The sequence below is a fragment of the Canis aureus genome, chromosome 9 (genome assembly GCF_053574225.1).
Source record: "Canis aureus isolate CA01 chromosome 9, VMU_Caureus_v.1.0, whole genome shotgun sequence".
In the NCBI taxonomy this organism is placed as follows: Eukaryota; Metazoa; Chordata; class Mammalia; order Carnivora; family Canidae; genus Canis; species Canis aureus.
The window spans coordinates 25,260,266-25,282,255 of record NC_135619.1 but is presented as its reverse complement, the minus strand read 5'-3'; the positions used below and the strand labels follow the sequence as shown (position 1 = coordinate 25,282,255).

At 37.5% G+C, this 21,990-nt stretch overlaps 1 protein-coding gene across 9 annotated transcripts in view; it reads left to right on the top strand.

Annotated features, from left to right (window-relative positions):
- Positions 1 to 21,990, top strand: part of FSCB (fibrous sheath CABYR binding protein) — a 295,780-nt gene that overhangs the window by 196,870 nt on the left and 76,920 nt on the right. For 3 of the 9 annotated variants that reach the window (XR_013386138.1, XR_013386137.1, XR_013386135.1), the window contains exons 3-7: positions 3,992 to 4,263; positions 4,986 to 5,212; positions 12,357 to 12,558; positions 17,120 to 17,300; positions 18,347 to 18,488. The exons of 1 other annotated variant lie outside the window; for it this stretch is intronic. The gene's annotated coding sequence lies outside the window, so the exon portion shown is untranslated. The remainder of the gene's footprint in view (positions 1 to 3,991; positions 4,264 to 4,985; positions 5,213 to 12,356; positions 12,559 to 17,119; positions 17,301 to 18,346; positions 18,489 to 21,990) is intronic. 5 more of the 9 variants (XR_013386140.1, XR_013386139.1, XR_013386136.1 and 2 more) reach the window with 3 other exon arrangements.

Genomic DNA, 21,990 nt, shown 5'->3' with positions numbered 1-21,990 from the left:
CTTTCATTTATTAAAATCCTAATGTTCTCACTATTGCAACCCCCCAAAGCTTTTACCTAAGACATGGGGCTTATTTTCCATTGGCTTTTAAATGTAAAAGGAAACTAAATTGGAGGTTTTAACTGAGACAGTACTATATTTGCAAGATACTAAAGTGAGTCATGAAACATGATGCTGTAGGAAGTTTAAAATGGAATGAAAAAAAACCTATGATTTTCTCTTTCCATGGGGCGTGTCCCCCTTCACCTTATGTTAAGAGGGAGGGATTCAAGGAGATTACTCAGAAAGGTTGATTGGAGATCTACTGGTAAATGAACCAAAGGAGACATTGGGTTTACCCTATAGTTCTGGAGGTTGTGGAGGCCAAGGCTGAGGAAGTGTTATTCTAGACTAGAGTGGATTAGAGGCTCGGGGGAGCTGGAATGCAGGCTGTCCTAATGCTGCCCAGTAGGATAGCCTAGAAGGAATTTAAAGAGAAGTTAGAGGTGACTGCCAGAATAGTAGACACTAGGAAGGGTATAACAAACCCTGAAAGAGAATGGATTTGCTAGATCAAGGAACCATATCTAAGAGTCCACTCTAATCCTGGACATCTCTGAAGAATCTACAAATTTGCCTCATCAGAGAAAGGCAGGTGTAAATATCTGTTATGCCAAGAGAGTGTGAAGGTAGCTTAGGACTGTGCGCTCAACAAATGCCAGGGAAAACACTATACTGATTTGAGTTTAGGGCCAAAAGCAGAGGATACAGTAACCTCATTAAATGTATTTAAAGGGTGGTGGGAGGTGGAAGCATAACAGTGCATTTTGACTATATTTCATGAACCATGTACATAAGTCCTAAGACTTGCTTAAACAATTAATACTGGCTCATGTGGTTTAAACTTAATAAAGAAGCAATGTTTAATAAAATTAGGAATCAAAGGTTTTAATTTCCAGCCAGTATAAATTTTTATTTACTTCATATAATAAAGCAACATAATAATCTAAACAAAACTACTTATGGTTTGCCTTTTTTCCCCCAGGATGGGATAATCACAAGTCACTAGGATATTGCTACATGTTCTTTCTTATTTAATTGTGGATTATTTTTTTCCATTTTATTTTATTATTGTGTAGGTTAGCATCTCATTTGTAAGTGTAAGACTTTAAAAAAAAATTTACCCAAAGACTTACAGTGACAGCAGGTAAGAAGCCAACAGAGCTAGAAATCACTGCCAAGTTTCCCTCTATGTGATTGTTGCATTCCAGATAGATTGCTTAATTATTGGGCCATGCTCTCTACAATTGGCATCTTGCCAAGGACAAGATAATAATGACCATCCTTGCTTCTGGTGTAGATTTTTTTTTTTTTTGCTTTATTTATACAGATAATTTTAGAAAACAAAAGAAAACAATGCAAGATATGTGTAATTTAAAAAAATATATATATTTATATTCTATTTAGAGTAATGATCTGAGGACCTGACAATGAGATATCTACGGAGAATTATTTTGAACTGTTCCATTCTGCGATATTTGCAATAGTGTGGTATTGGTTATAATATTGAGATGCACCTAGTATGACTGCTACCTACTATTACCATTCTCTTGATTATTTTCATTTTTCTTAGACTTCTTGTTGGCCTCCCTCAAAGGTCTTCTTCCTCTATTCTGATTCCCCAGGGTTCATTCTTTGATATTGAACTGTACCCATTCAGATCCCTTTTACCTGCCAGCACACCCAACTCCTCAGAGGCTCTCAGTGTTTTAGCAGTTCAAAATTGACCCCCTTCTCTGAAGAATTGCCTAAATAAAGAGCCACTTCTCCTAGAAGTCATGCTCAGCTCCCTTCCCAAAGTAGTCTGCAGCTAACCACTCTCTGATGGGAGAAGGGCTATAAAAAGCTAGCTTCCTTGCCTCAAGGTGAGGCCAACTCTGGTACAGTGCTGACTCAGGCCTCTCTATGAGATTAATTTGAAGCTAGGCTCTATCTGAGACCACATCCTTGCTTAGCTTTTTCCCTCTGCACTATCCTTACTTCTTCTACTCTCCTCCTCTTGAATAAATCAGTAAGTGATTTGAACAAAAATTTCCCATCTTAGACTGTTTCTAAGGAATCAAACCTAAGACAATCATTTGTTCTTTACTTACAGTCCCTTTCTGTGTAATCCCATGACTTCAACAGAAGCTAACATACTGACTTTCAAGCCAATATTCTCTAGCTCATATCTCATCTCCTGTCTAAATTTCAGACTGAGAAGTGCAATTTCCTTTTTTAGATTCCTATCTCTGGGCAAGGTTGTATTTTTATTCTTTTTAATTGCATTGAATTAGAAATTTCAGGATCATAAAAGTCTAAGGCCAGCTGAAAGCCTTATATGCCCTTTATTCCACATCAAATGCAATAGTCTTGTGAATATAACATATTCCTATGGGTACATCAAGATTATGGCAGCAGCATAAATCATACACACTTGGGTTATGTGTAGTTCCTGAAGTTTTTGCCCTTTAATGAAAGCCTATCAGCATTTAAGAACATAAAAGTGATATTATAGAGAATACCTTAACTGCTCTGAAATTCACAAAAATTATGCAAACCTCAACATATTAATCATTTTTAGTAATAAATTACTTGCTATAAGCTTCACAACACTGCTGTGCTACAACATAGTGAAGTTAATCTGCCTAATGCAAGCACTCTTGAGTTCCACAGGCAAAGCTTGATTTGGTGAACACATCTCTGTTAGAGTCCCATCATATTGCATTTCAATTGTTTCCTTGTTCACATCTGCTCTGGTCCCTTGGAGACATGGATTGTATTTTTTAAAAATCTTTTCTTGTTAGTAGGTACTCAATAAATGTTAGTTTCTGAAGGAATGTGAGCAGGGAGGAGAGGTTGAAGGAGAGGGAAAGAGAATCCCAAGCAGGCTTCGTGCTCAGCACAGAGCTCCACGTGGGGCTGATCTCATCATCCTGAGATCATGCCCTGCGTTGAAATCAAGAGTCAGATGCTTAACCAACTGAGCCACTCAAGTGCCCCCAAGTATTTCTCCAGTAAAGTGAATAACATGTTCTTCCAGGAGAGGACACTGAATGGATATTGCAGGAGGAAGAAGCTCTTTTCCAGTCACTTGTGTGGAACTAGGGATTGGTAGTGTGGTTGTCAGGACATTGGGTGGCTCCTGCCACAGCCACAGGCCCAAAATAGTTCTTCCAAGGTCTTGTAGCCTCATCCTGGCTATTAGCTTCCCATGGCTTTTTTGGCATGATAGCCAGAGCTATAGTGTGCTCCTATGCTCTGAAGACCTCTTGTCTGACAGCAGTACCTAGACTCACAGTTTACCCCCATGTTACTGGTTGCTGTTCTTCGACTTTCCCACTTGTACTGTGGAGTTGCCTATTTCTTAAGCAGCAACTCTAGACCAGCTCAGGCCTGATTGAACCAGTGAAATTCTCTGCTATACAATAACCAAACCACACCTCCAATAATCTGATTACTTCTAAATTTGTTCTTCCTTGGGTGTCATATTGAGTTTCCCTATATCCCATAGTTACTTATAGTATATGTAATAATTCTTTATATTAACAATCCTCTTTAAACCTACTATGTAGTTTTTTTTTCCTGATTGCACTCATACTACAGTGTCTGTGCTACAGTATGCCTTTTACAAGTTAGCATAGTGACATACCTAAAACTAGACATTTGCATTAGTTTATCAAAATATGTTGGAGCTTAAAGAAAAGTCACAAAGATCTTTCACTATTTCATTTTATTTTTGTATTTGTTTTTGATCTGATTCGTATTCTAGAATAGATAATTAGATTTTGTTTTATTTCATTTTTTTGCTTAAGACTTGTCATAAAATAACAATTTTGATCTGTGCAGCTTATAGACATACTCAAAAGTAATGGAGACTTGATATCCATATATATAAAACTAAAGATATTTGGGAAAGATTATTTACGGATATTTAGGAAAAATATCAAACACTATCAAAATTATATTTCAGGATTTCTTTTCCTTTCGTGCCTGATGTTCTTGGTCATGCCAGTTTGAAGAATGAAGAGGTAGACCAGATGAAGAGTGGTGGGCAGCAAAGTAAAGTTTGTTGAGTCCTAGTACAAAGATCCTGAAGAGGACGAGGACTCAAGACGGTTACCATCAGAGTTTCTAAATTGAGGAGTTTTTATGAGATTGTTTGCAGGCTGTTTTAATCTGATTAACCTTCCATGCACCTGTCACTCAGTCAGATTTTGGTCCACATGCTCATCTACCTATCAGGTGGTTGTTCATGTAGGAAAAGATGGAGGACTCCTTCCTGGGTGGTGTTTTGTAGCCTCTAGGATCAAGAGGATGGTGGCGACCACTGCCCTAAGGCACACTGACCAGCCACAGGCCACCACATCAAGTTCTTTACTTACATATCCCATTGGCTGTTCAGCTGCCCTCCCAGGGCCTGAGTTAGAATGCCTAGGCCCATTCCCTTGCTTTCAGTCATATACATGTAAGTTCTTCCAGTAGGAAGACTTAAAGCTGGGGCACTGAGTAAAGCTGAAATAACAGGATGGGTTTTTTTTTTTTCCTTTTAAGGGTAGTTTTCTCTTACAGTGGGGCCCCTTTGCCCCTGTCTGCCTTTCTTCTGACTATCCTCCATTAATTAGATGTGCATTAGTTACAAACATGAGTATGAATATGCAAAGATCCAATCAAAGACATCAGAATGCCATATAGCATGCTCTATGAGTCTGCCAGATTTGACTCTTCTAGTTTTCGTTGGCTACAGAAATGATGCCTTCAACCATCAGGATTCTTTTTGTTGAATGGAACAAAAAACCAATCCTAGCTGGCTTAGAAAAAAAAAAAAACAGGAAAAATTTTTGGCTCAAATAACTTGAAAATCCAGAAGATGGTCTCATTTTAAGTGCAGCTTACTCAGAGGCTCAAACCAAGACTTTATCCCTCTCTTTACTCCTTATCTCTTTTTCTGTTGTCTTTATTCTCAGTTTCTAGAAGAAGAAGAAAAAATCACCCAGAAGTCCTAGGCCACATCTTCCTAGGTTAAAAAATACAGTAGATGTGAAAGCAGTTTTCTTCTGGGAACTCCCTTCAAGTACTGGCATTCACTCTGACTAGATCCTCTTGGGTTACATCCCTGATCTTAAGCCAAAGGAGAGGGCAAAGGCGTTGCATGGCCCCTTTTGAGGTTGGGTCACCACTGGAGCCAGACAAGGTCAGTAAGGGATGATTCTCTACAGAAATTTAGAGAAATCTTCAGGGCAGGGTACCCTGAAGAACAGAAAAATGGTCAGTAGGTAAAATAACAAGTATGCACAGAACTAAGCAAATCCTGAACAGGACTGCCTGGCTTTCCATAGCCCCACTGCACTTTACTTGGACAAATCTTGTCAGCATCACATTCTCTTAAGAATTAGCTGGGTTCTTCCATCAAGAAGGTAGATCATTTGTCAGGCCAGCCAACTTTAAGTAAGGATACCTAATGTGACTAGCAGCCTTTCTATACTTATCCCACATGCAAAAGTAACTTGTGTGTTTTTTAAACCAGCCTATGTTGTCTTTGATCATTCTGTATGCCATTCAGCACTGCATACCTGCCAGTCTAAGATGATAAGAGCAGAGGGTGGATACATCTGTTAACTCCATTTCACCTGTTGATGGTAAAAGTAACTTATTGAGTGTTCACTAAATAATAAGCATGCTTATTAGCACCTTATGTATATTAACCTATTTTATCTTCACAATAAGCCTGTGAGATAGATATTATTATTATTATTATTATTTCATAAATGAGGAAATTAGGGCAGAGAGAGATTAGGAAATTTGCCCAGGGTCACACACCTAAAAAGAGGTGGACCAGGGATTCTCCTTCAGGTAGTCTGCATTCACAACTGCTATATAATGCTGCCTCTTGTGGACACCAAGAGTCATCTTTGGTTCATATCTAGTAGCCTCGTGCCAGAGATGTGTTGACCACATTAAGGAATTTGCTTCTTTCAGAAGGAACATAGTGGTATAGCTTTCTTGTGTCTTTGGCATTTTTGCATAGTTGCTTAAATTTCTAATGCACCTTCTAGGTATAGAAATAGGCTCAGAAACAGTAAGATCTTGTTTAACATAACTCATTTTCCAAAACTTTGAATTTAAAAAACTAGCTTCTACATAGAAATATAGACTGCTAACCCCTTGATATTTCTTGCTCATATAGACCTTATCATTGCCTCAGTGGTTCGATCAGCACTTGAGAAAGGCAGAATAGTGTAGCAAGTCTGAGCAGGGCAATGGGAGTCAGCAGACCTGGGTTCAAGTTCTGATTTGCCAATTCAGATGTGTGTGAACCTCGGTATATTCACCTTCCCTAAGCTTCAGTTTTCACAGATGTAAAATGGTGAGGAAATAGAATTTATAAGACAGAAAACGTGATTTAGCCTTGAAAAGAACCCACGTTGCACGAAACAATGGTAATGGATTAGGTTTAGAAGGAAAAAAATGCCAAGAATGAGCTGGTGAGGTAAAGCTATTTATATTTTGTGGCCAGAGGTACAATGGTCAACAAAGACTATTCTGTGAGCACCGACAAGTGGGGAAAAGGCCCTACTTAAGTTCAAATCGAGACAGACTTTATCTTGTTTTAACAGTGAGAAGAACAAAAAGCTTTCTTCATAAGAAGATAGGTTTTTAGGATGTTTAAAAATTCATGTTTAATTTCTCTGGAACCTAATTTCCGGGGACAAGCATCTGGAAACATTATATTTTCATTTAACTTATATAATAGATTTAGTATAGAAAATGGAAGTTCTTTCTTTAAAAGAAAGAAGAAGTCCCTTTCTTTAAATGGTAAAGGAACTTGCCAGTTTTCATGTTTCCCTGTGTGAATAGTATAAGTTCCAGCTCAGGTGTCCCTGGTCTGCCAGGCAAGTCGGGCCCAACTGAAGGTCATCTCCATATCTTGATGGAAGAACTCAGCCAATCTCTACGAGTGTGTGTTGTTGACAAGGATGGCTCAGTGGACACATATGTGCTTGAGGGCATTCAAGCAAGCCATCACTACCACCACCACCACCACCATCACCACCACAATCAGTACTTCCAATCCAAACAGGATGGGAGTTTGGTTTTTTTTGGCAATGGTTAATAGTGCCTTTTTCATAGTATATTCATTATGAAGATTTCATGAGACGATGCATGCCCAACAAATACATTTAATCAGTGATACTGATTCTCACCTTGGTGCATGTGGGGACTTACCTAGGAGCCCATCCCTTGGCTACATTGCACATACTCCCACTCTTCTCATTCCCTTCCTAAACTGGGTTCTCACCTTCTACTCCATTCTGCAAAAATACCTGCAGCATAGATTGTGCATACTAGTGGTTGAGATTTGACTCAAAATTTAGCACTTTTTTTTCATGTCTCAGTAGGATTTGGCCTTAATCCTTACGGTCCTACCAGTGTTTCCCTGCTAGAGGTCTGAAAAGCTCTCTAATTTTTATCCCTGAGCAATGGGCTCGCTCGCTCTTTCTTTCTCCCTTCCTTCCTTCCTTCCTTCCTTCCTTCCTTCCTTCCTTCCTTCCTTCCTTTCTCTCTTTCTCTTTCTTCCTTTCTCTCTTTCTCTTTCTTTCTTTCTTTCTTTCTTTCTTTCTTTCTTTCTTCTTTCTTTCTTCTTTTCTTTTCTTTTCTTTTCTCTCTTTTCTTTCTCTTCTCTTTTCTTTTCTTTTCTTTTCTTTTCTTTTCTTTTCTTTTCTTTTCTTTTCTTTTTTCTTTCCTTTCTTTTCTTTCTTTTCTTTCTTCTTTTCTCTTTCTTCTCCAGCCTAAAATGTAACAGGATCCCTTGGTAGCCCATGTATCTTGTAAACTGGAAAGACTGATTTCAGTTCTCCCAAATCATTTTGGGGATGTCAGAGCTTAGAATCTTTGCTCTAGCTAAGCAGAGTTGCTTGTGATTATTTCTGGTTTCTCAGCAGCAAAGCTACTGAGTTACTGGAGCCACAGTTTGATATTCATTTCTCTACAATGTCTCTAAGGCCTATGTGGGTCCATAATTGTGTAGAATAAATAAATTTCTGAAATATCTATCAGTGCAAAATAAGGAAGATCTATATATGAAATAGATTGCCTATGAACAAACACAAATGTGGCTTTCTGATATTTAAGAAGTAGCTCAAATTTTGACCTGGGGTGCTTAACAAGTATTTCTATTTTACCTGCAGTATTCTATTCTCAGTTATTAATGGATTGGTATTCTCCTCCAGAGTACTCACCTGTTCTTTATATAACCTTGAACTTGTACTTAGCTTCTCTGTGTTAGTTGAGCCTACAAATGCTCTGCAGTTTCTCAGTTTCTGAAGACAATATAATACAACTTAAATCCTCCTGTTGTAGATGAAATAAGATTTTGTGATAAGAACATTGTCAGGAGCAGGAGGAAGATTAGTGGGAAATTAAAGTATATATATATATATATATCTTCTGAAATGAGATAAAAGAGACATGAGATAGGAGACATGAATATTCCAAATCATTTAGACCACATTCAAAATCAAGACAGAAATGTCCCTTCTCTGGCTTTAAAAAATTTTTCTTTTACATTTTTATATTTTGATTCACTTCTATTCTTTACTTTGCCTTAATTAAGACCTCGAATTTAGGCTGATTCAAAGTTTGTTTTCCCTAGTTTCACTTTACTTCATTTCCTTCTGCCATCATCTTTATTAAATCTTCAAGTTTTTCTACAAGGGCTTCATTAATAACTTATAATCCATAATTTAATGCAACCTAAAGGGAATCTTTCCTGATATATGCATTTTCTGTGTATTATACTTTCCTAAAAGTCAGGCTTTAAAATGAAATTTATATGTTAAATTTCTTACTAGCATTTGGAAAATGCTGATTTTTTTTGGAGAATAAAATATTAACAATTTGTAAATTATTTGACAAGTTCCTGTGATCTAATTCTCTAATCACTCCCTGACATCTAATACATCTGCCACTGGCTGTACACGGCAAGTGGGGCTGGATCTTGATCACAGAGCTGCCTCATGTTCTGCAGTTGGACCAAAGTCAGTGGTCCTGCTTTTGTCGGGCACACAGAAGAGTTTTTCTCCCACTAAGTCTCTGTGCAGGCAGAACTGCCTCTGAACTATGGCTAGGCATGGTTGGGGCTGAGTCACACAGGACCACTTCAGGATCTATAGTCAAATTAAGGTCAGCAGGCTAGCCTTTGGGGCAGACAGGAGTATCTCCTTCTGGGTCCCCCAGTGGGCAGGACTGTTCTCCGTTGCAGCTGCAAAGGTCTAGAGCCAGGTTTGGGGGCTTCTCCAAGATTCGCTGTTAGACCAAGGTCAGTGGGTCTCTACCTCTGGGAGCATGAAGGTGTGCATATCCCATTAGATCACTGGGTTGGTAGAAATGGTCCTCAGTCTGTGGTTGAGAGGGGCCATTGCAAAGCCATTTCAGATCTGCAGTTGGACTGAGGCCAGAGGATCTGAGGTTAGAGGAACAAACATGTCTCTCCCTAGCCCCTGTGTGGGTAGGACTGTCAGCTAAGAGGAGCTGCAGCCAAGTCATGGGCTACTTCTGGGTTCACAGCTGGGATTGAAATTGGCAGGCCTGTTACTGGGAACACAGGTGGAAGTGTTGACCTTGACCATTGGTGGATGGTACTGTGGCAGAGCCAAGGCCAAACAAAGCTATAAGTTGAGTCCATGAGGGGTTGGGGCTATTTCTGAGTCTGTAGCCAGGACCATTATCAGTGAGTCTGCCTCCTGGGAGCAGGCCTGCCTTCTCAAAATGGCACTCCTTGGTCTTTGGCTCTATTAGGTTTCACCTAATGTTTTGTTATTTTAGATATAGAAGCCAGCTTAAGCAGGGCTCCACTGACCTCATTTGGGACATGTTTTAAAAAAGATTTTATTTTTATTCATTTTAGAGACAGAGAGAGAGTAGGCAAGTAGGGGGGAAGGGTAGAGGGGAGGGAGAAACTCAAGTAGCCTCCATCCTCAGCAGGAGCATCACAAGGCAGGGCTTGATCCCACAACCCCAAGACCATGATCTGAGCTAAAACTAAGAGTTGAACACTCAACCAACTGAGCCACCCAGGCACCTCTAGGTTCATAGTTCTTTTACCTGGATCCCAAAGACACTTTTTACCATGGATGGTTACCAAATTATTGTTTCTGGGGGTAGATATGAATGGAGGTGGTGCCCTCCTATTCTGCCATCTTGCTCACAAGTCTCATTTAAAATTTTTGAGAAGCCTAATATTCCTTTCTTAGTCTTAGCTTGAGGGTGAGTTGCCTTCCTCCTTTGTGTTAGTTAGTAGTTGAAAAAAATGTAGCCTTGTTATAATCACATGACTCACTGCCCATCATGGCCCAGTTACTGCTCTGCTATGAAGTTTTGGTCTTTGAGAGTGAGTGTACTTCCCATTTTGTTCCTCTGGGCTGTCACTCTAACAGGTAAGTTAGGTCAGAATTCCATAGATGTAAATTTAACTTTATATAACTGAATTAACTTTTACTTTGCAAGTAGGAGAACTAAAAAAATTTAATTTATCTTGTATGGAAAATTGTATATATGGGTGTCAGACTAATCTCAGCTCTAGCCACTTAAGAACTTTATGCATTTTCTTATCTATGGAAGATGGGATAATAATAGCTATTTTGTAGGGTTATTGAGGATTAGATTTGTTATTTTGAACAACTTATAATTCCCAGTATATAATTCCCAATTCTCTTTATAATTCCCAGTAATTCCCAAGTACTGTTACTTGTAGCTATCATCATAATCATCATTATCAGCATCATCATAATTAAGATTATATAAAAGAGATGTGTGTATATGTGTGTGTGTGTAGCTTCTTTTTCTTTATTCTGTTCAGTAGTATGGTGGGATCATGTTAAATATATAATTCTGCTTATACTGCAGAATTGGCTATCTCCTTGTAACTAAAAATTTTTTAGCAATATTAACTAGTATAATTGCAGTAAACTTTGATAGGCTTCCCCCAGGTTGCCCTTCCCTCCCTCCAAATTTTAAGGCAGGTGACATTATGTATAAATACTCAGCCTACTGACTTTTTTGTAGTGGTGATGATTCTTCATAGATACAGCTTACTTTGCCCTTAATTAATTCATCTAACTATTGCTCATTTGGATAACATTAAGTACAATCTAAGAAATATACCAAAGATAACACTTAAGTATAAACTATAATGCAACAACTGTTTGTGCCACTCTTCTCCCTTTGTTGTTTTCACTTGGGTCAGGTAACATTCTTTCTTACTATGTAAGATAATGCTGGTGTCCAATTTCTGAGAGCTGTTTACTTGCCTCTGAATCAGAGGATGGCAAATTGGGGTCCATGGGCTACTCTTGTCTTATCCTGCTATCTGCTTTTGCAAATAAAACTTTTTTGGAGCACAGACACTCCCATTTGTTTATGTATTACTGTCTGTGGCTGCTTTGATGCTGCAAGGGCAGAGCTGAGTAGTTGCAACAGAGACTGCATGACTCGTAAAGCCTAAAATATTTATTATCTGGCCTTTTACAGAAGAAGTTTGACAACTCCTTCTCTAACTCAACAAAACCCAGATTTTGGAACTGTGATTCTTCTTGTGGGCCATGCTCTAGCCTGCCTTATCTTGACCAATTTAATTTGGGAGTGTTTTTCTGAAAGAATATTAAAAGAGTTTAAAATTTCATTTTGAAATGAATATTGGCATCACAAGGTATTTTGATCATGGAAAAATAACATTTAAAAATAATTATGAGTAACATTGCTGTTTTACAGCTTGCCAGAGAGGCACTCTTAACAAATGGCTACCAAGGATTGGAAGAAGTGTGGAGGTTAGGGGAGAGAGAGAGGGCAAGAGAGAGCAAGAGACAGAGAGAGAGAATGAATGGGCCTGTATTTTGGCAATAAGGATATGAAGAATCTACAGTTTACTTATAATTTTACTTGCAGTTTTTCTTATCCTACATAATTTTCAAAGCAGAGAAAAGGCTTCTCTTTTCCAGAAAAGACTTGATTCCCGCAATTAGTAGCCTGTGCTTACTGTGGAGTGATAAGAAGATCATTCTATGAAGTTCTTGGAGATGTGTGCTGTAATTGTCATGTAATGATGGAAGAAAAACCCTCTAAGCATTGTTGACAACTTACTGGCTACTGCAATTTTATCTCTTCAGAGAACAGTTTACTATTACTGCATGGTGCTAGTTATATCTACTACTTTTGAACTTGTAGGATGAAAGTGAGAAAGCAATCATTGCTGGGGAGTGGGGTGGGCGCAGACCAGAATGTTTAGTTTCATATTCACTTAGTCATGGGGAACTAAAGTGGTGTATTTTTTTTTTTTTAAGATTTATTTTTAAGAAAGAGAGAGGGAGAGAGGACTCAAGTGCATCATTGAGCACGAGTGGGGCGAGGAGCAGAAGGAGAAAATCCTCAAGCAGACTCCCGCTGATCATGGATCCCAACCGACTGGGGCCGGCTCTCAGGACATTGAGATTATGACCTGAGCCAAAATCAAGAAGCAGAGGCTTAACCAACCGAGCCACACAGGTGCCCCATAAAATAGTATAATTTTATACAGGCAAGTTTCTCTTTCTCTCTTGCTATTTCTCTCTTTCTTGCTCTCTCTCTCTCTCTCTCTTAAATTTATTTTGAAAAGAGGAGACTCAATTCAGGCAGCTAGAAAACACATGCAAACTCTTGATTGTAGTAATTCACTTAAGAGCAGACAGGTGCATGCATGATACAGCAGGTGGCTCTAAAATGTGAAACTACCACAGCAGAGATTTCAAGAGAAATCCTCTCCCAAAGCTAGACTCCAGTTTGAGTTTGTGCCAGGGGTTAGAGCTTAAAAGCTTTATAGAAAGTCATTTTATTTCCAGTGCAACTTTGCATTTTTAAAGCTCAGTCTCTTTTGTATCCATTTGAAATGAATTTTCCATTCTCAGATTCATTTTCCATCTCGTAGGGACACTTTTCTTTCTAAATTGTAAAACTTTCTTTACCTTGATCTTTTCAAAATTATTAATATTTTTTATTTCTTTGCTATATACCATTTTGATGAGTTTGGTTAAAATAAACTTCTCCATTGTCCCTTTAATTCCTTTCAGAAGCTTTTGGAGAAAAGACTTCCTTCCAGGAAATTTTTAATGACAGATTTAATTTCAACATGTATTTATTAGATGATTTTATTGTTAACATACTGTTCCAGGAGTTAGGGAGATACCAAAAAGAATAAAACTTAGACTCCTTCAAATTTCTTAGAATTTAGTGATATGTGAGTTCTTACTAGCTTTAAAATTCAGGAAGAAAGATGGATGGATAATAATAGAATAAACATTGGAGTTACGATGTATGAACAGGTCCTAATAATGGTGCAGACAAAATATACTGCTGTGGTGACTTTTGTGTAGTTTTGAAAGGCAGTAATCCTTCACATGTGGTCTTTGCTCTGTCTCCCTTGTCATATCACCACATCAGAAAAGGTCTATATATCTTGTATATATCTTATATGTTTAGGTATTATTTTGTATCTGTCTGTCTTGGGTTACAGTTCTTTTGTTTAGTTATCTTAAATTTATAACCTCAGAATGGATCTACTTCATCTGGCTTTTAGCCTTTCTTCAGTAGGCCCATGTGGAGACTAGCTCTAGCACATAATCTGTGGGGCAATAATGGCTAATCTCCTGACTCACCACCTCCTCCTTGTTCCCCATATTTCCTGCCTTGTTTCCTGTAAGCAGTAGTAGTTAACAAATCAGTCACCTTGTTTGTGCACTCATATGAGTCATAACAGTAAAACCTGTCATATACTGGAGAGGAAGTAAAGAGTAGTGGATGAGTAACACACAGTCTTTGAACTCATATTGCCTGGTTTCAAACTCCGGCTCTGTGGCTTATGAAATGAACAGTCTGGGAGAAGTTACTTACCTCACTTTCCTATATCAAATGGTGGTATTGACAGTATTTGACTATACTCAAGTTGTTAGGATTAAATGAAGTTATCCCTAAAAGTCTATAGAAAGGTATTAGTTATAGAAGGAAAGCTCAATGAATGTTAAGGTTTATTATTACTAGAAATAAATAGGCTTGGAAAAAGATTTCCTTCTTCTACTTTTGCTTTTGAGAATTTTTTTTTCTATCCACATTTTCAGGATTTCACATTTCTGTGGTCAGGATTTGCTATTGAAGGCCATGAATCAATGTGATGAATTGAGAGAAATTTCTGAAGAGTGAAGAGTTTGGGTTGTGATTTAAGAAAAACCACGATAGAAGAGAAAAAAAAATGGGGATATTTTATACCTGTGGCATGGGGAAGAGACCAGTATTAGAGAGTGAGGATCAAGTGTAAGATGCCTCAAAAATTAAATGCTGTACAGTTTATGAGGATGCCAGCAGTTTGATATCTCAGGCAGTCATGCTGCAAAGGGAAGGTCACTTGGTTACTGCTGTGGAGCAACCTGGGTGTCCACTGATGTGGGGCCCAGCTGTTCTGGCAGTTATTGTTCCAATGTGCAGAGCTTCAAAACCTTTGTGGACAAGGCTACACCGAAGAACTTTCAAAGTGGGGACAACAGAGCCCAATTTTCATAAAGCTATGTGAGTATAGCTTAGAAAGATCTATCCAGAGTTGAAAATTCTGGAGTAGATCCAACTGGAAGTCTAGATTATTACATGGTTTCATCTTTTAAAATTTTTCTACAGCATGTTGATAATCGGTCTCTGCCTTAACATTACTTGAGCTCTGAAGGATCCTTCGTAGTAAGCTTGCTCAGTCCTCTGTCAGACATCTCTAATGATCAGCAGGAGATTTAAATATTGAGCTATGAATATTTATTCATATAATTTATTATTTATTATTTATTTATTCATATATTTATTATTCATATTTATTCATGTAATTTATTCTCATGGTTGTAGAGTCCCTTCTTTTGGCTCCCACAGCAGCTTGCATGTATGTCTATCCTGACAATTACAATACAATGTAACTGTAACTGTTTACCTGCTTCTCTTTCCTGTTGGACTCTGAGCTCCTTGGGGACAAGTGACATGTTTCTCTAGCCCCTAGCATGATTCTGATCAGGTGAAGGTCCCTAGGAAACATTCATATCCTAGGGTTATACTAAGCAAGGCTAATACCTCTCAACATCTAATAAGCCATCAAAACTTTGAGAATGACTATGACGGCAAACAAGTCTCAAGATATATCTGTACATCTGCAAACAATATTATTTGTAAAATACAGGTTGGTATATGATTCTAAACATTCAATTTTCCTGTCCTTGTAAATGTTTATATTTTGTGCTTATTCCAGTTTGTACAAGTCCTGAGGGAGTTGTAACAGTGTCAATGGAAAGTACCGGTTACCTTTTTAAATCACACTTCTACAGGTTTCTGGTGTTTATGGTTCACCACAGGAAGTTGGGGTATTCACTCCAAGCAGACTATGATTTCTGTATCTTCAGGGATGTGTCTTCCTTCTTAGCATAGTTCTTGTGGCTGGCACAGTGCCTGGTACTTTGTAAATTTTCAGTATATACCCATCAATGCATAATTAAATGAACATTTCTACTAAGTTGTTAAATTCAGTTACTTTACTTAGAAAAAAAAAGAGATTTCATGTTACGTTCACCTTTTCCAAAATGTTTAGGAGGCTCCCTGATTCCTCTGGGAATTTAACATTAGGTGAAACCATTATGTCTTTAGTATTTTTGCTTATGATTATTTCTTTCCTTTCATTTCTTGAGTGCATTTTTAGAATTAGTTTCAGAAACTGAGTTTTGAAACCTCTGAGCCATACCATTAACCAAGTCATTTAACAGTATGAAAGTGCTTTCAGAGAAATAGATTCAGGGTTTCCAGAGGAAATAATTTCCCTTCTCACCACTGGCTAGGACTTTCGAAACTGCCTTTTTGCCTCCTGAAGTTAGTGATAGCAGCAAGTGGCTTCTGTATCTATTCTAAATGCAACCTTCCATAGCAGCATTATAAAGCTTGCACTGGCATCCCTGAACATCCCGTTAATTAAGAATTCACAGCCCTGTTTCTCCTTCATTCTCCTCCACGGCCTGTGCTGTCAGCTTTTGCTCCTCTTCCTTAGTAACGGAAACTGAAATTAGAATTCCGAGTGGAGGCGTCACTCCCTGAGGAGACTGAGAACACCACACTCTTCTGAACTTGTTCTCTTTCAGAGCATCTGTCAGTTGTAGCTCACTCATTAAAACGTGGACATTTCATCATTCTGTCACTCACTTAGTGTCTACCCCTTGGGCAAGTAATGCCTTTGTAGAAGGAGGCGTACTGGAAACACTCATAGTTAATAAACCATCATTGTAACCATGCACTCATGAACATAAACAAACATTTTTCTCAGGTGTCCTATTGGTAGATAACTCCAATTTAAAGCCTTTAAAGGGTAAGTCAGGATATTAAAATCTACCTCATAGGGTTGTTATGACTAGTGCATGAATAAATGTGCTTAAATTGGTTTGTGCAATGGCTGAGAGATAACAAGCAGTCAATAAAATTTAGCACCTATTATTACCACTTTTACAATAATAAGTATGTATGTAACATAAATAAAATAAAGTCTTAATTACTTGACTAAATTTCTAGGCGTCCTAGCCTAAGAGCACCAATATTATTATAATTCAACCCAAAGACTTTAGTTGTAAAAGTGGAGATTTAACATGCATTTTATTAAATGGTATGTATTTTAAATAAATTAAATTGTATACATTATAATTAGAAAACATAATAGACAAGAGTAAAGGATCTAACAGGTTATTTTTAATGAATGTATGAACATAAAAGGAGTTTGATGCCTTTTGGTGAAGATGTAAGCTGATACAACCTTGCATCTTCTTGGATGTAGTACTTTTATTTTGTTTTAAAATCTAATGAGCACTGAGTGGTAGCTGATTTTTAAAGGCGATTTCCTTTCTTGATCTCAGTTTAAAGCTTAATAAACATACAAAGAGCCATTAAGTGTACACTTAATGTGACATGTAGAATATACTTAGATCATTGATTATTTTTCTAAATGATATTAATGTTGCTTCTATTTTATTTTATTTTTAAAAATATTTATTTATTTATTTATTTATTTTAGAGAAAGAGTGAGAGCAGGATACAGGAGGGGCAGAGGGAGAGGGAGACAGAAACTCAAGCCCACTGTGCACTGAGTGCAGCGCCCTATGTGGGGCTTGCTCTCATGACCCTGGGATCATGACCCTGAGATCACAGCCCAAGCCGAAACCAAGAGTCGGACACTTACCAACTGCGTTGCCCAGGTGCCCTTGCTTTTATTTTATATAACACCAATTTAATGTGCCATTGAAATGATAACTGTTTCTTATGAAGATATTAACTGATTATTTTACTCACATTTCTGTTGAAAAAGTTAGAGCAACTTGTTTTCCAAAAATAGACAATGAGGAAGGTGAGAAAGACTTTTAAGTTTGTGGTATTGCTTTAGAAAGGGTAGCACAGCCCAGTTTGTAAACTTGCTAATTATTTTGGCATTTTCTGGGCCTGGAACAGTTTCAAAATATATCCACACATTTTTACTGTCATAGTCAGAATTTCTTTGCCAGAACTGACTCAAACAGGCAAAGCTTAGCATGGTTTACAAAAGAAGATTATTTAAATTTATTTTTAGTAATCTGCCTCCCATTCCTCATTTACCACTACAGACTTGCTGGGGCAGACATGTAATTTTTCTGGGCCCTTTCAAATCTTTGTGTGAAACTAGAATTATATAATTGAAGGCAGTTCCTAATCTCTCACCTGTATTGATGTATTTATTTAAAAAAAAAAGAGGGGTAACAAATAGGGACAGGAATATCATTCACAAAGCAGAATTGTATGTAATTTTTACTGCAAGTATTAAAACAAGGGAACATTCATATGCATATGTAGATGAATCTTTAGAGATGTTTCACAAAAATTGATAACCTAAATATTTATACAATATTACCTTTTTTGTGTTGTAGTTTTTCAATCAAGAGATAATGGTCTTGCAAAAGTGCTGAGATGTGGTAGGATTCTGGATATATTTCAAATATAGAAACAATAGGATTTCCTGACAGAATAGCTTGTGGGTTTTTGAGAAATAGAGGATTCAAGAATGACCCCAAAAGTTTTAGTATAAGCAACCAGAAGGATAGAGTCACATCCTATGAGAGAGGAAGGCTAAAGATGGAGCAGTTTTGGAGGGAAAACGTTCAGTTTTAGAAATGTTAATTTTGACATGCCTATTACACATGATTGTAGAATATCTTCCCTTTGTTCTCTGACACCCTTTCTCTCCTTTTCTTTGTTTTGTTCTCTACCCCAGGAAATTGATCTATGTCCATTTCATCAGTGGGATCCCTTTACCCTTTGGCTTCTGATTGTGATCAGCCAATGGTGAACTCACAGGCTGGAGGGAGGAAAGAAAATGGGATCATGAATCTATAATCCTGGCTTCCCACAGCAAGGTTTTCCACAAGTTCTTTGTGTTACCTGACTAAATGTTATTACTATTCTCTTGGTGGTCTTATCTACACAATTTGCTCCTTCCAGTTGCTGTTGACTGCTCCTTCCCCTCATCACTTTGGCCTTATGGGGTCTTAACAGCTCTGGTGCTATTGATGCAGAGACACTGCACTGCCTACCATGGTTCCCCTACACTCTGCTCACACCTTTTTAAATAGTCACTTTGTTAATTAAGTCTCCTCAAATTTCCTAACTTAGAATGACCTCTGTTTCTTATCTGGACCCTCTATGATGTAATATCCATTTAGAGCTGAAGAGTAATAGTGACTATACAGGTTTGTAGTGCAGGGAAGAGGTCTGCCTTAGAGAGATAAATTGGAAGTTATTAGCATATAGATGGTATTTAAAGTCTTGAATCTGAAAAAGATTATCAAGGGAATAAATATGGATAAAATAGAAAAGGAATAAGTCCTGGGCTTCTTATGGAAAAAAATAGGAATCTTCAAAGGAATCCAAGAAGGAGTAACTAGTGAGGGTAAAGGAAAACTGAGTGTGGTCCTGACCAAATAAGGAAAGCACAGCAAAGAGAATGGGAGTGATCAGCTGTGTTAAATACTCCTGACAGCCAAGTATTATCAGGACAGAGAAGTGATCATTGAATTGAATAACACAATAGGAATAAAACCTTGATTAAAGTAGTTTTAAGAGAGAAGGTGAGAGGTTAGGAAACAGAATACAGATAATTTTTTGAAGAATTTTGTGGCAATGGGATGCAAAACAATGGGGTGGTATCTGGTGACAGAAGTGGAGTCAAAATAAGAATGGAGAACTTTCTGTACTTATTCTCTTGGTAATCTCTTATAGACACAAAGCTTTACACACTATGTAATGCACACACTTTATTGTAAGTGACATTCCAAGGAAAGGAAACAGAATGTGCCAAGGTCTAGGTCCAAGAGGAATCATGGTGCATTTCGGAAACTAAATGGTTACAAGTAGTTAAACATGGCTATAGGATAGAGTGAAGAAGAGATGAAACCCTTAGTTTGGTAGCCTAAGAGGTACTGAGTCCTTAATAAGCACATGAATGAGCTTGCCAGCAGATTGTTCCTCAGCTCAGTCTTGGATTTTCTGTAGCCCTTGATTGTAGTCTTATGGGAGACTCTGAGCCAGAAGACCAAGCAACCTCATCCAGATTCATGACCTACAGAAATGGGGAGATAATAAAATTGAAATAATTTGGTTTTGGACTAATAGTTATGTAGCAGTAGTTAAAAAATACCATTTCTTTTTTTTTTTTTTAAGATTTTATTTATTCATGAGAGGCACAGAGAGAGGGGCAGAAACATAGGCAGAGGGAGAAGCGAGCTCCCTGCTAGGACCCTGATGTGGGACTTTATCCCAGGACCCCGGGATTATGACCTGAGCCACAGGTAGATGCTCAACCACTGAACTACCCAAGTGCCCCCCAAAATATATTTCAGGAACTTCACTCCAGATGACACTGGACTCCTTAAAAGATTAAGGAGGGGCAAAACTGGAAGCAGTCACTCCAATAAGGAGGATACTTACAGAAATGCAGGTGAGAAGTAAAAGTTGCAAATAATGTACTCTCCTTAGACAACCTGGATGATCTTCCTTCTACTTTTCCCTGCAGATGTTAGTCCTCAGAGTATTTAGCTTGTTTCTGTAGGACAGCCAACTTTAGTCCTGGTGTCTCTTTTATATTGACCTATTACACTGTAGTTAAGTTTTCTGTTTGGACCTGTATTTTAAGGAATACCCTGTGATCCCCCAAAATTCTAAGAAGGAATATTTCAGCTTAATTACTTGGCCATTAAAATTGAGCACATCAATATCTTTTTTTTTTTTTTTTTTTGAGCACATCAATATCTTAGCATTTATCCATGCTTATCAAAACAATAGGAACAGGACCCTGAAAGAATAGAACACAGAACAGATGACTATTTTCATGCATGCACGAAAGAAGGGGAGGGAAAGGCATACTTACTGCAGTGTCTAGTGTCTGGTACATAGTTGGTGCTCAATAAATATTGAATGAATTAACAAATTGGTATATAAAAGCTGGGCCAAGGAGACTCTTATATTCAGGGAAGAATATTAGGGCACAGAAGGTTTGGAGGAGTCTAGGGTATTAGTGGAAGGAGAAAGTGAGGCATGAGGAGGAATTTGGGAAGAGGCACTATAAATAAAGTACCAATTTCACAGTTTTATCTAGACCTATCTATGCTTAACTCTTAAGGAAAAAAAAAAAAGAGACCTGACAAAGCTGAAGATTAGCACATAGTTTAGAGGATCTGAGGCAGTGCATTCTATTGCATAGGGAGGGGGAAAAGGACTGTTTTGTTCCTTAGATATTCTTGCAGTAGCTACAGATATAGTTTCTGGAGAAATATCCCTCAACTTACTCTGTCATTTTCAGGGAAAAGTCGATTGAAAGGGGTTTCCAGCATGTTCTGTGATTGTGAGCAAAAAAATCTATAAAATTTCAAGTCTGTGGAATGAAAAGAAATCCTTATTCCTACCTCTTTGATAGATCTGGAGAGTTTTGGTATTGGGGTTTTATTGAGCTGTATCTAATGATACAATAGATAGGCTGTGTTTATAGGGACTAGAATGGATTGTAGAATTATTACAATGGAAAATATTCAGTTAATAATGGAATGCATTAAGTAACAATGCAAAGAAGGATTAAATATTTCCTGTTTTCTGTTTCTAATTACACAATTGTCACTTGTTGCTTAATTTTAGAATGCTCACAGCATGATTTAACTATGAGTTTAATTTTTCTACTATCATATTCTGAGGATAAAGATTAAAGATTTTGTCTATGTTTTCTCCAAATCTTATTGTTTTTCACGAGCTTTTCACTTAAATGTGCAAAATGGTGATATCATTTATTTTAATCTTAAGATTAAACAAACAAGCTGAGCATCATATTGATGATATTAGAAGTTAATGTGCTTTTTGTCCTGTTTCTAAATAAAATGGAGAATTTAAATGTACTAGGATCACACTTTGTACCATATAAAGTTTTTACACGATGTGCTTTGTTTAGAATGTAGCTTTTAGTAATTTATGCTTGGGGAAACAAATGAATATGTTAAAATTCCACCCTTTACACCGCATGCAGTAGTTATTAGTGAAGTCAACATATTGCTTGACTCTCTTCATTATTACTTTACGACTACTTGTGTTTAACTAATAGCTTTTTTTTTTGTTTTATCCTTCCAATGTACTGAAACTTCCTGAATACTCAATACAGCTGTTCCATATAGTGACACTGCCTCATTAGTTTGATGCATTTGAGCATACATACTAATAAGGACAGTCACAAGGAAAACTACTTTATTTTGTTCTTCCCTGGTGTTTCTTTTTGAAATAAGAACATTTGCTACTAGTGGATGTTGCAGCTCAAATGTAACCAAAGGAAAAATCTCAGGAAAAGACACAGATGGTCTCATTGGACTCTAGAGAAACTAC